At 52.9% G+C, this 21795-nt stretch overlaps 1 long non-coding RNA gene across 1 annotated transcript in view; it reads right to left on the minus strand.

Moving 5' to 3' along the window:
- Nucleotides 1-1228: 1228 nt before the first annotated feature.
- The window catches only part of LOC140454428 (uncharacterized), a 26640-nt gene continuing 6073 nt past the window's right edge, over nucleotides 1229-21795 (minus strand). The window contains exon 2 of the long non-coding RNA XR_011952685.1: nucleotides 1229-1558. This is a non-coding gene — a long non-coding RNA (uncharacterized lncRNA). The remainder of the gene's footprint in view (nucleotides 1559-21795) is intronic.

Here is a 21795-nt window from a genome sequence, read left to right on the forward strand (position 1 = left end):
GTTGTACATCTCTATGACTCTATGGCCTTAGTGTCATCCACAATTTACTAACCCATCCTTCTATGCTCTCATCCAGGTCATTTATAAAAATGACAAACATCAGTGGCCTCAAAACAGATCCTCGCAGTACATCACTAGTAACTGAACTCCAGGATGAACATTTCCCATCAACCACCACCATCTTCTTTCAGTGAGCCAATTTCTGATCCATACCACTAAATCACCCTCAATCCCATGCCTCTGCATTTTGTGGAACAGCTTACCATGGGGAACCCTATCAAATACCTGACTGAAATCCATATCCACCACCTCAACCACTTTACCCTCATTCACCTGTTTGGTCACTTTCTCAGAGAACTCAATAAAGTTTGTGAGGCACAACCTACCCTTCACAAAACCATGTTCACTATCCCTAATCCATTTATTCCTCTTTTGATGATTATTAATCCTTTCTCTTATAACCCTTTCCAAGCACACTGTCGGCCCCACCTTGTGATGGTTAAAGGGACAGTTCACTCACCAAGTGAAGAGAGGGGATCTGGGAGCAAAGACGAAATTTAAAGTCCCAGCCTGTTCTTTAATAATCTCACACTCACAGCTAAAGTTCACACAGACCAGTCAGATCCATGACTGAACCGTGCCTTGACCAGGGCCACATTGATATATTGTAACTCCTACACCAGACACTCTCATAGGATTGTACCTTACCGTCAACGTTCCAATCTCGTTCATCACCTTCCCCTGGGGATATCCTGTCCCACTGGTAGGACAGGCCGGCCCAGAGTGAAATGGAGTGACTCTGAAGAAGGAGTTATAAGTCGAGGTGAACACTATTAGGGGACACTAATGGGGTAGTTTGACCTGGCTGACCACAATCGCATTGTACTCTTTCTAACCACACTTCTACTTCCTCATCCCAAACATTTCTATAAATGACCAACAACAGTGGACCCAGCATTGATCCTTGTGGCAGAACGCTGCTCATGCTGTTTCCAAATGCTCTGCCCCTACATTCTTTCAAACAGACAAAAGCTAACTACCCTATCATTGACCCATCCACCCCTTTGTTCACAAGGGCTGTTGGCCGTTTTCCCAATCCCCTGGGACCTTTCCCAAAATCTGAAGATCCCTTAAGAGGAAACTTTGCAAGTTGTTAGCCTCAGCATCCTCTCCTGCTGCCGAGTGAGGAAGATCCCATTCTGTGGAAGCAAGACACAGAGATAGAACGGAGGGCTGATGGTTTTATTGCTGAGTGAGGGAGGTGAGGATCATTCGGCAGACAAGAAGATGATTGGAATGGGCGCACTGAGGGGATGGGTTCCGGGGAGAGAGAGAGAATTGCACATCTATCCCCTCCCCCTTCACTTCCTGATTACACCACGTTAGCCCACATTTTCCTGGTTGGGATCCTGGGCGCTAAGGTCCCAATCACTTCTCCATCAGGGATAACAGCAATTGGAATTGTCGTCACAAAACCCACTCTCTGTTTTGTAGCCGGATGCACATGGAATCACACTGCACGTTCCACCGAGGTATTCACACTGCCACGTGCTTGTCTCTGAAATTCAGAAGCAGACAGGGTGACAAATGGTACCAGGATTCAGGGATTGTACAATTCCTTCCACACGAGTTGACCCAGGAATCCAGACCCAGGGCACAGATTGGAAGAATATAGGTTAGGTTGTTTTGGACTGAGATGAGGAGAGAATGTTTTCATCCAGAGAATGGGGAACCCGTGGGATTTTTTGCCACAGAAAGCAGTCGAGACTAGAATGGGAGATGTTTTCGAGAAGGAGTTGGATGGAAGGGCTAAAGAAAAAGGGTGGGGGACTTGGGACTGAGTCGGATGGTCAACAATGACTGAATGGGGGAGCAGGCTCAAGAGGCTGATGGGCCGACTCCTTCTGGGATTGTCTCGGTTTCTGCAGGGCAGAGGAACAGCAATGGAGCAGCAGGAGGCTGCTGACCACCCCTCACTCCAACTTGGAAGGAGAAAGGCTCGGTTAGTCTTCAAAAACATTGGGGGAACTGAGGTGACTATCTATCGAGATATAGAATTTAACAGCAGTGGAGGGTGAGGCTGAAACAGTACAAATTATTGCTTAGTTGGAGTATTGTGCACTGTGCTGGAACCCACATTATTTGGAGGGATGTGATAGCACTGGGAGATGGTGTGGGGGAGTGGGGGGGGGAGGAGTTTGGACAGTTTGGGGTTGTCTTCCTCAGAGCAGGAGAGTTTGAGAGGGGCACATGATGGGGCTGTATAAAATTGAGAGAGGCATATATAGGGCAGACAGGAAGTAACTTTTCCCCATGATGGGGGGATCGATGTAGATTTAAATTAAGGGGCAGGAGTTTTTAAGGGGAATGTGAGGAAAAGTACTTTCACCCAGAGGGCGGTGGGGAATCTTGAACTGACTGCCTGTAAGGGTTGGAGAGGCACTAACCCTCATCACATTGAAGCAGGATTTAGGATGTATACTCAAAGTTCCAAGGCCATGGGCCATTTGCTGGGGAAATGGGATCAGAGAATAGTCAGGTGGTTGTTTTTGACTGGCACAGACACAATGGTCAAAAGGACCTTTGTCTGTGCGTAGATCTCACTCTCTCTTTCACACACACACACACACACACTCACACTCAAAACTCTCACACAATCTCTCACAAACACACTCACCTACAGACTCTCACACACGAGAGTCTTTTGCTCAAGCACTGGCACAAACTCACTCTTTCTTAGTTACAAACACAAGCTCATGTTCTCACAAACCGATCCACACACACATGCTCTCATTGCCATACTTTCACTCACATAGGTACACAGTCATGCAGATTTACCGACACACACTGACATACGGACACATGATGCAGACAGGCAAATGTGAAGACTGCAGATGCTGGAGATCAGAGTCAAGATCAAAGTGAAGATGAGAGTGGAACTGGAAAAGCACAGCAGGTCAGGCAGCATCCGAGGAGCAAGAAAATCGACATATCAGGCAAAAGCCCTTCATCAGGGGGTCGACAGATATGGACATACACAGAATCACACAGCATCCTCCAAACATACACACGGAACCCAGGAACCCACATTGATCCCCATGGATCCCACAGATACACATACACCCTTGTGTGTCTCTCTGTCTCTCTCTCTCACACACACACACACACGCAGACACAGATACAGACACACATTCACACAGAGGCACATACGCAGAGACACACACACAGACACAGATACAGACACACACACACACACATAGAGGCACATACACAGAGACACACACACAGACACAGATACAGATACAGACACACATTCACACACACACAGACACACACACACACTCACACACACACACATTCACACACACACATAGACACACACAGACAGCGACAGACAAAAATGCACAGACACATCAAACGACAAACTTGTACACACAAAGAAGATCCCACACTCATTGAAACAGGTGCAGACAGGCAGCAGCACAAATACATTCACAATTAGCAAGAATGACTGAGAACAGGAAATTATAGAATCCTAACAATGTGGAAACAGACACGTCCACACCAACCCATCGAAGAGTATCCAACAAGACCCGTTTCCCCTGACTAATGCACCCTGGTGCTGTGAGGCAGCAGTGCTAACCACTGAGCCCATCAAATAACCCCAAACACAGACACGTGCTCTCCTCACACACACTCCCACCCGCATTCCCACACACACACACTCCCATGCACACACACACCCACTCTCACACACACACGCTCCCACTCCCACACTCTCACACACACACTCCCACTCTCACACACACACACTCCCACTCTCTCTCACACACACACTCCCACTCTCTCTCACACACACACACTCCCACTCTCTCTCCCACACACACACTCCCACTCTCTCTCCCACACACACACTCCCACTCTCTCTCCCACACACACACTCCCACTCCCTCACAAACACACACTCCCACTCCCTCACACACACACTCCCATGCTCCCACTCCCTCTCACACACACACACACACTTCCACTCCCACTCTCACACACACACACTCCCACTCTCACCCACACACACAGACACTCCCACACTCTCTAACACACACACACTCCCATTCTCTCTCTCACACACACACACGCCCACTCTCTCTCACACACACACCCACTCTCTCTCTCACACACACACACGCCCACTCTCTCTCAAACACACACACGCCGACTCCCTCTCACACACACACACTCCCAATCCCTCTCACACACACACACTCCCACTCCCTCTCTCACACACACACTCACTCCCAGTCTCTCTCAAACACATACACTCCCACTGCCATTCTCTCTCACACACACACACACTCCCACTCTGTCTCACATACACAGAAACACACACGCACACTCCCACTCTCTCTCTGTCTCACAAACACACTCCCACTCTCTCTCACACACACACACTCCCACTCTCGCTCTCTCACACACATACACTCTCACTCCCACTCTCTCTCACACACATACACTCCCACTGCCATTCTCTCACACACACACTCCCACTCCCTCTCTCTCACACACACTCCCACTCTGTCTCACATACACAGAAACACACACGCACACTCCCACTCTCTCTCTGTCTCACAAACACACTCCCACTCTCTCTCACACACATACACTCCCACTGCCATTCTCTCACACACACACTCCCATTCCCTCTCACACACACATACTCCCACACTCTCACACACACACACTCCCACTCCATCACACACACACACACACTCCTACTCACACTCTCTCACACACACTCCCACACTCTCACACACACACACTCCCACACTGTCTCTCACACACACACACTCCCACTCCCTCTCACACATACACTCCCACTCCCTCTCACACACTCACACACACACACTCCCACTGTGTCTCTCACAAACACAGACTCCCACTCTCTCTCACACACACTCCCAATGCCATTCTCTCACACACACTTACTCCAACTGCCATTCTCTCACACACACTCACTCCCACTCTTTCTCACACACACACACTCCCACTCTCGCTCTATCACACACACACTCCTACTCACACTCTCTCACACACACTCCCACTCTCTCACACACACTCCCACTCCCTCACACACACTCCCATTCCCACACTCTCAAATACACTCCCACACTCTCACACACACACACTCCCACACTCTCTCTCTCACACACACACACACACACACACAAACACTTCCACTCTCTCTCACACACACACACACACTCCCACTCTCTCTCACACACACACACTCCCACTCTCTCTCACACACACACACACACACTCCCACTCTCTCTCCCACACACACACTCCCACTCTCTCTCACACACACACACTCCCACTCTCTCTCACACACACACAGTCCCACTCCCTCTCTTACACACACACACACTCCCACTCTCTCTCACACACACACAGTCCCACTCCCTCTCTTACACACACACACACTCCCACTCTCTCTCCCACACACACACACAGACACTCCCACTCACTCTCTCACACACACACACATACACTCCCACTCCCTCTCACACACTCACACACACTCACTCTCTCTCTCTCTCACACACTCCCACTCCCTCTCTCTCACACACTCCCACTCCCTCTCTCTCACACACCCCCATTCCCTCTCTCTCTCACACACTCCCACTCCCTCTCTCTCTCACACACTCCCACTCCCTCTCTCTCTCACACACTCCCACTCCCTCTCTCTCTCACACACTCTCACTTCCACTCTCTCTCTCACACTCCCACTTCCACTCTCTCTCACACACTCCCCATCTCTCTCTCTCACACATACACACACACCCACTCCCACTCTCTCACACACCCATTCTCACACACACACACTCCCATTCTCTCACACACCCATATTCCACTCTCTCTCACACACACACACTCCCACTCTCTCTCACACACACTCAATCCCACTCTCTCTCACACACACACAGTCCCACTCTCTCACACACACACCCTCCAACTCTCTCACACACTCCCACTCTCTCTCATACACACACACTCTCCCACTCTCACACACACACTCCCACTCTCTCTCACACACACTCACTCCCACTCTCTCTCACACACTTACTCCCAGTCTCTCTCTCTCTCTCTCACACACACACACTCCCACTCTCACTCTCTCACACACACACACACTCCCACTCTCACTCTCTCACACACACACACACACACTCCCACTCTCTCTCACACACACACTCCCACTCTCTCTCACACACACTCAATCCCACTCTCTCTCACACACACACACTCCCACTCTCTCTCACACACACTCACTCCCACTCTCTCTCACACACTTACTCCCAGTCTCTCTCTCTCTCTCTCACACACACACACACTCCCACTCTCACTCTCTCACACACACACACACTCCCACTCTCACTCTCTCACACACACACACACACTCCCACTCTCACTCTCTCACACACACACACACTCCCACTCTCTCTCACACACACACTCCCACTCTCTCTCACACACACACACTCCCACTCTCTCACACACTCCCACTCTCTCACGCACACACACTCACTCCCACTCCCTCACACACTCACTCCCACTCCCTCTCTCTCTCACACACACACACACACTCCCTCTCTCTCTCTCACACACACTCCCTCTCTCTCTCTCACACACACACACAAACCCACTCTCTCACACACTCCCACTCTCTCACACACACACACACACTCCCACTCACGCACACACTCACTCCCACTCTCTCTCACACACTCACTCCCAATCTCTCTCCCACACACACACTCCCAATCTCTCACAAACACACACTCCCACTCCCTCACACACACACGCTCCCATGCTCCCACTCCCTCTCACACACACACACACACACTTCCACTCCCACTCTCACCCACACACAGACACTCCCACTCTCTCTAACACACACACACTCCCATTCTCTCTCTCACACACACACACACCCACTTTCTCTCTCACGCACACCCACTCTCTCTCTCTCACACACACACACTCCCACTCCCTCTCATACACACACACTCCCACTCCCTCTCACACACACACACTCACTCCCACTCTCTCTCTCTCACACACACACACTCCCACTCTGTCTCACATACACAGAAACACACACGCACACTCCCACTCTCTCTCTGTCTCACAAACACACTCCCACTCTCTCTCACACACACACTCACTCCCACTCTCTCTCTCTCACACACACACACACTCACACTCCCACTCACTCTCACACACATACACTCCCACTGCCATTCTCTCACACACACACTCCCACTCCCTCTCTCTCACACACACACACACACTCCCACTCTGTCTCACATACACAGAAACACACACACACACTCCCACTCTCTCTCTGTCTCACAAACACACTCCCACTCTCTCTCACACACACACACTCCCACTCTCGCTCTATCACACACACACTCCTACTCACACTCTCTCACACACACTCCCACTCTCTCACACACACTCCCACTCCCTCACACACACTCCCATTCCCACACTCTCAAACACACTCCCACACTCTCACACACACACACTCCCACACTCTCTCTCTCACACACACACACACAAACACTTCCACTCTCTCTCACACACACACACACACACTCCCACTCTCTCTCACACACACACACGCCCACTCTCTCTCAAACACACACACGCCGACTCCCTCTCACACACACACACTCCCACTCCCTCTCATACACACACACTCCCACTCCCTCTCACACACACACACTCACTCCCACTCTCTCTCTCTCACACACACACACACTCACACTCCCACTCTCTCTCACACACACACACTCCCACTGCCATTCTCTCACACACACACTCCCACTCCCTCTCTCTCACACACACACACACACTCCCACTCCCTCTCTCTCACACACACACACACACTCCCATTCTGTCTCACATACACAGAAACACACACGCACACTCCCACTCTCTCTCTGTCTCACAAACACACTCCCACTCTCTCTCACACACACACACTCCCACTCTCGCTCTATCACACACACACTCCTACTCACACTCTCTCACACACACTCCCACTCTCTCACACACACTCCCACTCCCTCACACACACTCCCATTCCCACACTCTCAAACACACTCCCATACTCTCACACACACACACACTCCCACACTCTCTCTCTCTCACACACACACACAAACACTTCCACTCTGTCTCACACACACACAAACACTTCCACTCTCTCTCACACACACACACACACACCCACTCTCTCTCACACACACACACTCCCACTCTCTCTCTCACACACACACACACACACTCCCACTCTCTCTCACACACACACACTCCCACTCTCTCTCACACACACACAGTCCCACTCTCTCTCACACACACACTCCCACTCTCTCTCACACATACACACTCCCACTCTCTCTCTCACACACACAGTCCCACTCCCTCTCTCACACACACACACACTCCCACTCTCTCTCACACACACACAGTCCCACTCCCTCTCTCACACACACACACACTCCCACTCTCTCTCACACATACACACTCCCACTCTCACTCACACACACACAGTCCCACTCCCTCTCTCACACACACAAACACTTCCACTCTCTCTCACACACACACACACACTCCCACTCTCTCTCACACACACACACTCCCACTCTCTCTCACACACACACACTCCCACACTCCCACTCTCTCTCACACACACACACTCCCACTCTCTCTCACACACACACAGTCCCACTCTCTCTCACACACACACTCCCACTCTCTCTCACACATACACACTCCCACTCTCTCTCTCTCACACACAGTCCCACTCCCTCTCTCACACACACACACACTCCCACTCTCTCTCACACACACACAGTCCCACTCCCTCTCTCACACACACACACACTCCCACTCTCTCTCACACGTACACACTCCCACTCTCTCTCACACACACACAGTCCCACTCCCTCTCTCCCACACACACACACTCCCACTCACTCTCTCACACACACACACATACACTCCCACTCCCTCTCACACACTCACACACACTCACTCTCTCTCTCTCACACACACACACACACACACTCCCACTGTCTCTGTCACAAACACAGACTCCCACTCTCTCTCACACACACTCCCACTGCCATTCTCTCACACACACACACCCCCACTCCCTCTCTCACACACACACTCCCCCACTCACACACACACACACACACACTCCCACTCTCTCTCACACACACACACACACACTCCCACTCTCTCTCACACACACACACTCCCACTCTCTCACACACACTCACTCCAACTGTCTCACACACACACAATCCCACTCTCTCACACACACACTCCCACTCCCACACTGTCTCTCACACACACACACACTCCCACTCCCACACACACACTCCCACTCTCTCTCTCTCACACACACACACACTCCCACTCTCACTCCCACACACTCACTCCCACTCTCTCTCTCTCACACACACACACACTCACACTCCCACTCTCTCTCACACACATACACTCCCACTGCCATTCTCTCACACACACACTCCCACTCCCTCTCTCTCACACACACACACACACTCCCACTCTGTCTCACATACACAGAAACACACACGCACACTCCCACTCTCTCTCCGTCTCACAAACACACTCCCACTCTCTCTCACACACACACACTCCCACTCTCGCTCTATCACACACACACTCCTACTCACACTCTCTCACACACACTCCCACTCTCTCACACACACTCCCACTCCCTCACACACACTCCCATTCCCACACTCTCAAACACACTCCCACACTCTCACACACACACACTCCCACACTCTCTCTCACACACACACACACACACAAACACTTCCACTCTCTCTCACACACACACAGTCCCACTCCCTCTCTCACACACACACACACTCCCACTCACTCTCACACACACACAGTCCCACTCCCTCTCTCACACACACACACACTCCCACTCTCTCTCACGCACACACACATACACTCCCACTCCCTCTCACACACTCACACACACTCACTCTCTCTCTCACACACACACACACACTCCCACTGTCTCTGTCACAAACACAGACTCCCACTCTCTCTCACACACACTCCCACTGCCATTCTCTCAAACACACTCACTCCCACTCCCACTCTCTCACACACACACTCACACTCCCACTCCCACACACACACACTCCTACTCCCACTCTCTCACACACACACACTCCTACTCCCACTCTCACACACACACACACTCCCACTCTCTCTCACACACACACACACACACTCCCACTCTCTCTCACACACACACTCCCACTCTCTCTCACACACACACAGTCCCACTCCCTCTCTCACACACACACACACTCCCATGTCTCTCCCTCACACACACACTCCCACTCTCTCTCACACACACACAGTCCCACTCCCTCTCTCTCACACACACACACACTCCCACTCCCTATCTCTCTCTCACACACACACAGTCCCACTCCCTCTCTCTCACACACACACACTCCCACTCCCTATCTCTCTCTCACACACACACACTCCCACTCCCTATCTCTCTCTCACACACACACACTCCCACTCCCTCTCTCTCTCTCACACACACACACCCACTCTCTCACACACAAACACACACACACTCCCACTGTCTCTCTCTCTCACACACACACTCCCACTCCCTCTCACACACACACACTGCCCCCCCTCTCACACACACCCACTCCCTCTCTCTCTCTCACACACCCCCACTCCCTCTCTCTCACACACCCCCACTCCCTCTCTCTCTCACACACTCCCACTCCCTCTCTCTGTCACACACTCCCACTCCCTCTCTCTCTCACACACTTCCACTCCCTCTCTCTCTCACACACTCCCACTCCCTCTCTCTCTCACACACTCTCACTTCCACTCTCTCTCTCACACTCCCACTTCCACTCTCTCTCACACACTCCCCATCTCTCTCTCTCACACATACACACACACCCACTCCCACTCTCTCACACTCCCATTCTCACACACACACACTCCCATTCTCTCACACACCCATATTCCACTCTCTCTCACACACACACACTCCCACTCTCTCTCACACACACTCAATCCCACTCTCTCTCACACACACACAGTCCCACTCTCTCACACACACACCCTCCAACTCTCTCACACACTCCCACTCTCTCTCATACACACACACTCTCCCACTCTCACACACACACACTCCCACTCTCTCACACACACACACTCCCACTCTCTCTCACACACACTCACTCCCACTCTCTCTCACACACTTACTCCCAGTCTCTCTCTCTCACACACACACACTCCCACTCTCACTCTCTCACACACACACACACTCCCACTCTCACTCTCTCACACACACACACACTCCCACTCTCTCTCACACACACACTCCCACTCTCTCTCACACACACTCAATCCCACTCTCTCTCACACACACTCAATCCCACTCTCTCACACACTCCCACTCTCTCACGCACACATACTCACTCCCACTCCCTCACACACTCACTCCCACTCCCTCTCTCTCTCTCACACACACACACACACACTCCCTCTCTCTCTCTCACACACACTCCCTCTCTCTCTCTCACACACACACACACAAACCCACTCTCTCACACACTCCCACTCTCACACACACACACACACACTCCCACTCACGCACACACTCACTCCCACTCTCTCTCACACACTCACTCCCAATCTCTCTCCCACACACACACTCCCAATCTCTCACAAACACACACTCCCACTCCCTCACACACACACACTCCCATGCTCCCAATCCCTCTCACACACACACACACACTTCCACTCAAACTCTCACCCACACACACACACTCCCATTCTCTCTCTCACACACACACACACCCACTCTCTCTCACACACACACCCACTCTCTCTCTCTCACACACACACGCCCACTCTCTCTCAAACACACACACGCCGACTCCCTCTCACACACACACACTCCCACTCTCTCAGACACACACACTCCCACTCTCTCACACACATTCACTCCAACTGTCTCACACACACACAATCCCACTCTCTCACACACACACTCCCACTCCCACACTGTCTCTCACACACACACACACTCCCACTCTCTCTCACACACACACAAACACACACACACACACTCCCATGTCTCTCTCTCACACACACACTCCCACTCTCTCTCACACACACACAGTCCCACTCCCTCTCTCTCACACACACGCACTCCCACTCCCTATCTCTCTCTCAGACACACACACACTCCCACTCTCTCTCATGCACACAGACACTCCCACTCTCTCTCCCAAACACACACACACACACTCCCACTCTCTCTCCCACACACACACACAAACACTCCCACTCCCTCTCTCTCTCTCACACACCCACTCTCTCACACACAAACACACACACACACTCCCACTTTCTCTCTCTCTCACACACACACTCCCACTCCCTCTCACACACACACACTCCCCCCCCTCTCACACACTCCCACTCCCTCTCTCTCTCTCTCACACACTCCCACTCCCTCTCTCTCACACACCCCCACTCCCTCTCTCTCACACACCCCCACTCCCTCTCTCTCTCACACACTCCCACTCCCTCTCTCTCTCACACACTCCCACTCCCTCTCTCTCTCACACACTCCCACTCCCTCTCTCTCTCACACACTCTCACTTCCACTCTCTCTCTCACACTCCCACTTCCACTCTCTCTCACACACTCCCCATCTCTCTCTCTCACACATACACACACACCCACTCCCACTCTCTCACACTCCCATTCTCACACACACACACTCCCATTCTCTCACACACCCATATTCCACTCTCTCTCACACACACACTCCCACTCTCTCTCACACACACTCAATCCCACTCTCTCTCACACACACACAGTCCCACTCTCTCACACACACACCCTCCAACTCTCTCACACACTCCCACTCTCTCTCATACACACACACTCTCCCACTCTCACACACACACACTCCCACTCTCTCACACACACACACTCCCACTCTCTCTCACACACACTCACTCCCACTCTCTCTCACACACTTACTCCCAGTCTCTCTCTCTCTCTCTCTCACACACACACACTCCCACTCTCACTCTCTCACACACACACACACTCCCACTCTCTCTCACACACACACTCCCACTCTCTCTCACACACACACACTCCCACTCTCTCTCACACACACACACTCCCACTCTCTCTCACACACACACTCCCACTCTCTCTCACACACACACTCCCACTCTCTCTCACACACACACTCCCACTCTCTCTCACACACACACTCCCACTCTCTCTCACACACACACACTCCCACTCTCTCTCACACACACACACTCCCACTCTCACTCTCTCACACACACACACACACTCCCACTCTCACTCTCTCACACACACACACACTCCCACTCTCTCTCACACACACACTCCCACTCTCTCTCACACACACTCAATCCCACTCTCTCTCACACACACACACACCCACTCTCTCACACACTCCCACTCTCTCTCACACACACACTCCCACTCTCTCTCACACACACTCAATCCCACTCTCTCTCACACACACACTCCCACTCTCTCTCACACACACACACACCCACTCTCTCACACACTCCCACTCTCTCTCACACACACACTCCCACTCTCTCTCACACACACACACTCCCACTCTCTCTCACACACACACACTCACTCCCACTCCCTCACACACTCACTCCCACTCCATCTCTCTCACACACACACACACACACACTCCCTCTCTCTCTCTCACACACACTCCCTCTCTCTCTCTCACACACACACACAAACCCACTCTCTCACACACTCCCACTCTCTCACACACACACACACACTCCCACTCACGCATACACTCACTCCCACTCTCTCTCACACACTCACTCCCAATCTCTCTCCCACACACACACTCCCAATCTCTCACAAACACACACTCCCACTCCCTCACACACACACACTCCCATGCTCCCACTCCCTCTCACACACACACACACACACACTTCCACTCCCACTCTCACCCACACACAGACACTCCCACTCTCTCTAACACACACACACTCCCATTCTCTCTCTCACACACACACACACCCACTCTCTCTCTCACACACACCCACTCTCTCTCTCTCAAACACACACACGCCGACTCCCTCCCACACACACACGCTCCCACTCCCTCTCATACACACACACTCCCACTCCCTCTCACACACACACTCACTCCCACTCTCTCTCTCTCACACACACACACACTCACACTCCCACTCTCTCTCACACACATACACTCCCACTGCCATTCTCTCACACACACACTCCCACTCCCTCTCTCTCACACACACACACACTCCCACTCAGTCTCACATACACAGAAACACACACGCACACTCCCACTCTCTCTCTGTCTCACAAACACACTCCCACTCTCTCTCACACACACACACTCCCACTCTCGCTCTATCACACACACACTCCTACTCACACTCTCTCACACACACTCCCACTCCCTCACACACACTCCCACTCCCTCACACACACTCCCATTCCCACACTCTCAAACACACTCCCACACTCTCACACACACACTCCCACACTCTCTCTCACACACTCACACACACAAACACTTCCACTCTCTCTCACACACACACAAACACTTCCACTCTCTCTCTCACACACACACACACTCCCACTCTCTCTCTCACACACACACACACACACTCCCACTCTCTCTCACACACACACACTCCCACTCTCTCTCTCACACACACACAGTCCCACTCCCTCTCTCACACACACACACACTCCCACTCTCTCTCACACACACACAGTCCCACTCCCTCTCTCACACACACACACACTCCCACTCTCTCTCACACACACACAGTCCCACTCCCTCTCTCACACACACAGACACTCCCACTCTCTCTCCCACACACACACAGACACTCCCACTCTCTCTCACACACACACACACACTCCCACTCCCTCTCACACACACACACTCACTCTCTCTCTCACACACACACACACACACACACACTCCCACTGTCTCTGTCACAAACACAGACTCCCACTCTCTCTCACACACACTCCCACTGCCATTCTCTCACACACACACACCCCCACTCCCTCTCACACACACACACCCCCACTCCCTCTCACACACACACACTCCCACTCTCTCACACACACACACTCCCACTCTCTCACACACACACACGCCCACTGCCATTCTCTCACACACACACACCCCCACTCCCTCTCACACACACACACCCCCACTCCCTCTCACACACACACACTCCCACTCTCTCACACACACACACTCCCACTCCCACACACACACACTCCTACTCCCACTCTCTCACACACACACACTCCTACTCCCACTCTCTCACACACACACACTCCTACTCCCACTCTCACACACACACACACACACTCCCACTCTCTCTCACACACACACACACACACACTCCCACTCTCTCACACACACACACTCCCACTCTCTCACACACACACTCCCACTCCCACACTGTCTCTCACACACACACACACTCCCACTCTCTCTCACACACACACAAACACACACACACACACTCCCACTCTCTCTCACACACACACAGTCCCACTCCCTCTCTCACATACACACACACACTCCCACTCCCTATCTCTCTCTCACACACACACACACTCCCATGTCTCTCTCTCACACACACACTCCCACTCTCTCTCACACACACACAGTCCCACTCCCTCTCTCTCACACACACACTCCCACTCTCTCTCACACACAAACAGTCCCACTCCCTCTCTCTCACACACACACACTCCTACTCCCTATCTCTCTCTCACACACACACACACTCCCACTCCCTATCTCTCTCTCACACACACACACACTCCCACTCTCTCTCACGCACACAGACACTCCCACTCTCTCTCCCAAACACACACACACACTCCCACTCTCTCTCCCACACACACACACACAAACACTCCCACTCCCTCTCTCTCTCTCACACACACACACACACATACACAATCCCACTGTCTCTCTCTCACACACACACTCCCACTCCCTCTCACACACACACACTCCCCCCCCCTCTCACACACTCCCACTTTCTCTCTCTCTCACACACACACTCCCACTCCCTCTCACACACACACACTCCCCCTCACACACTCCCACTCCCTCACTCTCACTCACACACTCCCACCCCCTCTCTCACACACACCCCCACTCCCTCTCTCACACACACCCCCACTCCCCTCTCTCACACACCCCCCACTCCCTCTCTCTCTCACACACTCCCACTCCCCCTCTCTCACACACACCCACTCCCTCTCTCTCTCACACACTCTCACTTCCACTCTCTCTCTCACACTCCCACTTCCACTCTCTCTCTCACACTCCCACTTCCACTCTCTCTCACACACTCCCACTCCACTCTCTCTCACACACTCCCCATCTCTCTCTCTCTCACACATACACACACACCCACTCCCACTCTCTCACACACCCACATTCCACTCTCTCTCACACACACACACTCCCACTCTCTCTCACACACACTCAACCCACTCTCTCTCACACACACACAGTCCCACTCTCTCACACACACACCCTCCAACTCTCTCACACACTCCCACTCTCTCTCATACACACACACTCTCCCACTCTCACACACACACACTCCCACTCTCTCACACACACACACTCCCACTCTCTCTCACACACACACTCACTCCCACTCTCTCTCACACACTTACTCGCAGTCTCTCTCTCTCTCTCTCACACACACTCACACTCCCACTCTCTCCCCCAAACACACACACACACTCCCACTCTCTCTCCCACACACACACACAAACACTCCCACTCCCTCTCTCTCTCACACACACACACACCCACTCTCTCACACACAAACACACACACACTCCCACTGTCTCTCTCTCTCACACACACACACCCACTCTCTCACACACAAACACACACACACACACTCCCACTGTCTCTCTCTCTCACACACAAACTCCCACTCCCTCTCACACACACACACTCCCCCCCCTCTCACACACTCCCACTCCCTCTCTCTCTCTCACACACACCCACTCCCTCTCTCTCACACACCCCCCACCCCCTCTCTCTCTCACACACTCCCACTCCCTCTCTCTCTCACACACTCCCACACCCTCTCTCTCTCACACACTCTCACTTCCACTCTCTCTCTCACACTACCACTTCCACTCTCTCTCACACACCCCCATCTCTCTCTCTCACACATACACACACACCCACTCCCACTCTCTCACACTCCCATTCTCACACACACACACTCCCATTCTCTCACACACCCATATTCCACTCTCTCTCACACACACACACTCCCACTCTCTCTCACACACACTCAATCCCACTCTCTCTCACACACACACAGTCCCACTCTCTCACACACACACCCTCCAACTCTCTCACACACTCCCACTCTCTCTCATACACACACACTCTCCCACTCTCACACACACACACTCCCACTCTCTCACACACACACACTCCCACTCTCTCTCACACACACTCACTCCCAGTCTCTCTCTCTCTCTCACACACACACACACTCCCACTCTCACTCTCTCACACACACACACACTCCCACTCTCTCTCACACACACACTCCCACTCTCTCTCACACACACTCAATCCCACTCTCTCTCACACACACACACTCCCACTCTCTCACACACTCCCACTCTCTCACGCACACACACACACACACTCCCTCTCTCTCTCTCACACACACACACACAAACCCACTCTCTCACACACTCCCACTCTCTCACACACACACACACACTCCCACTCACGCACACACTCACTCCCACTCTCTCTCACACACTCACTCCCAATCTCTCTCCCACACACACACTACAAATCTCTCACATACACACACTCCCACTCCCTCTCACACACACACACACTTCCACTCCCACTCTCACCCACATACAGACACTCCCACCCTCTCTAACACACACACACTCCCATTCTCTCTCTCACACACACACACACCCACTCTCTCTCTCACACACACCCACTCTCTCTCAAACACACACACGCCGACTCCCTCTCACACACACACACTCCCACTCCCTCTCATACACACACACTCCCACTCCCTCTCATACACACACACTCCCACTCCCTCTCACACACACACACTCACTCCCACTCTCTCTCTCTCACACACACACACACACTCACACTCCCACTCTCTCTCACACACATACACTCCCACTGCCATTCTCTCACACACACACTCCCACTCCCTCTCTCTCACACACACACACACACACTCCCACTCTGTCTCACATACACAGAAACACACACGCACACTCCCACTCTCTCTCTGTCTCACAAACACACTCCCACTCTCTCTCACACACACACACTCCCACTCTCGCTCTATCACACACACACTCCTACTCACACTCTCTCACACACACTCCCACTCCCTCACACACACTCCCACTCCCTCACACACACTCCCATTCCCACACTCTCAAACACACTCCCACACTCTCACACACACTCACTCCCACTCTCTCGCTCTCTCACACACACACACACTCCCACTCTCTCTCACACACACTCCCAATCTCTCTCACACACACTCCCACTCTCTCTCACACACACTCACTCCCACTCCCTCTCACACACACTCCCACTCTCTCTCTTTTGCACACACACTCCCACTGTCTCACACACACTCACTCCCACACACACACAAACTCACTCGCACTCTCTCACACACTCCCAATCACTCTCTCTCACACACACACTCTCCCACACACACACAGACACCCACTCTCTCATACACACTCACTCCCACTTTCCCACACACACTCACACCCACTCCCTCACACACTCACTCCCACTCTCTCTCACACACTCACTCCCACTCTCTCTCTCTCTCACACACACACAAACCCACTCTCTCACATACACCCACTCTCTCACACACACACACTCCCACTCTCACGCACACACACTCCCAATCTCTCACTCACTCCCCCGCCCTCTCACACACTCCCCCCCCTCTCTCTCACACACTCCCACTCCCTCTCTCTCTCACACACTCCCACTCCCTCTCTCTCTCACACACTCCCACTCCCTCTCTCTCTCACACACTCCCACTCCCTCTCTCTCACACACCCCCACTCCCTCTCTCTCTCACACACTCCCACTCCCTCTCTCTCTCACTCACTCCCCCTCCCTCTCACACACCCCCCCTCTCTCTCACACACTCCCACTCCCTCTCTCTCTCACACACCCCCACACCCTCTCTCTCTCACACCCCCACTCCCTCTCTCTCTCACACACTCCCACTCCCTCTCTCTCTCACACACTCCCACTCCCTCTCACACACTCCCCCCACTCTCTCACACACACTCACTCCCACTCACACACACACACACACTCACTCGCACTCTCTCACACACTCACAATCTCTCTCTCTCACACACACACACTCTCCCACACACACACAGACACCCACTCTCTCACACACACTCACTCCCACTTTCCCACACACACTCACTCCCACTCCCTCTCACACACTCACTCCCACTCCCTCACACACACTCACTCCCACTCCCTCACACACTCACTCCCACTCCCTCTCACACACTCACTCCCACTCTCACACACACACAAACTCACTCGCACTCTCTCACACACTCCCAATCACTCTCTCTCACACACACACACTCTCCCACACACACACAGACACCCACTCTCTCACACACACTCACTCCCACTTACCCACACACACTCACTCCCACTCCCTCTCACACACTCACTCCCACTCCCTCACACACTCACTCCCACTCCCTCTCACACACTCACTGCCACTCTCTCTCTCTCTCACACACACACACACACACACACATACACACACACTCCCTCTCTCTCTCACACACTCACAAACCCACTCTCTCACATACACCCACTCTCTTACACACACACACTCCCACTCTTACGCACACACACTCCCAATCTCTCACTCACTCCCCCTCCCTCTCACACACTCCCCCCCTCTCTCTCACACACTCCCACTCCCTCTCTCTCTCACACACTCCCACTCCCTCTCTCTCTCACACACTCCCACTCCCTCTCTCTCTCACACACTCCCACTCCCTCTCTCTCACACACCCCCACTCCCTCTCTCTCTCACACACTCCCACTCCCTCTCTCTCTCACTCACTCCCCCTCCCTCTCACACACTCCCCCCTCTCTCTCACACACTCCCACTCCCTCTCTCTCTCACACACCCCCACTCCCTCTCTCTCTCACACCCCCACTCCCTCTCTCTCTCACACACTCCCACTTCCTCTCTCTTTCACACACTCCCACTCCCTCTCTCTCTCACTCCCCCTCCCTCTCACACACTCCCCCCTCTCTCTCACACACCCCCACTCCCTCTCTCTCTCACACACCCACATTCCACTCTCTCTCTCACACACACAGTCCCACTCTCTCTCTCACACACCCTCCAACTCTCTCACATATTCCCACTCTCTCTCTCACACACACTCCCACTCTCTCTCACACACACACACAGACAGCCACTCTCTCACACACTCACTCCCACTCTCTCTCACACACTCACACACACACACACACTCCCTCTCTCTCTCACACACACACACACCCTCTCACACACGCATACACCCACTCTCTCACACACACGCACTCTCACACACACACTCCCTCACACACACACACTCCCAATCTCTCACTCTCACACACTCCCCCTCCCTCTCTCTCACACACTCCCACTCCCTCTCTCTCACACACTCCCACTCCCTCTCTCTCTCACACACTCCCACTCCCTCTCTCACACACCCCCACTCCCTCTCTCTCACGCACCCCCAATCCCTCTCTCTCTCACACACTCCCACTCCCTCTCTCTCTCACACTCACTCCCACTCTCTCACACACACTCACTCCCACTCTCTCTCACACACATACACACACACTCCTCTCTCTCTCACACACACACACTCTCTCACACACACACTCTCTCTCACACACACACACTCCCACTCTTTCACACATACACACTCCCACTCTCTCTCACACACTCTCCCACTCTCACACACACACTCTCCCACTCTCACACACACACTCCCACTCTCTCTCACACACACTCCCACTCTCCCTCACACACACTCACTCCCACTCTCTCTCACACACTCACTCCCAGTCTCTCTCTCTCTCTCTCACACACACACACACTCCCACTCTCACTCTCTCACACACACACACATACTCTCACTCTCTCTCACACACACACTCCCACTCTCGCACACACACACTTTCACTCACACACACACACACACTCCCACTCTCACACGCACACATACACTCCCACTCTTTCACACACATACACTCCCACTGTTTCACTCTCACACACTCACCCTCCCTCTCTCTCTCACACACTCCCACTCCCTCTCTCTCTCACACACACCAACTTCTACTCTCTCTCACACACTCCCCTTCCCTCTCACACACACTCCCCATCTCTCTCTCACACACACACACTCCCACTCTCACACACACACTCCCATTCTCTCACACACACACATTCCCACTCTCTCTCA

The sequence above is a fragment of the Chiloscyllium punctatum genome, chromosome 29 (assembly GCF_047496795.1).
Source record: "Chiloscyllium punctatum isolate Juve2018m chromosome 29, sChiPun1.3, whole genome shotgun sequence".
NCBI classification, from domain to species: Eukaryota; Metazoa; Chordata; class Chondrichthyes; order Orectolobiformes; family Hemiscylliidae; genus Chiloscyllium; species Chiloscyllium punctatum.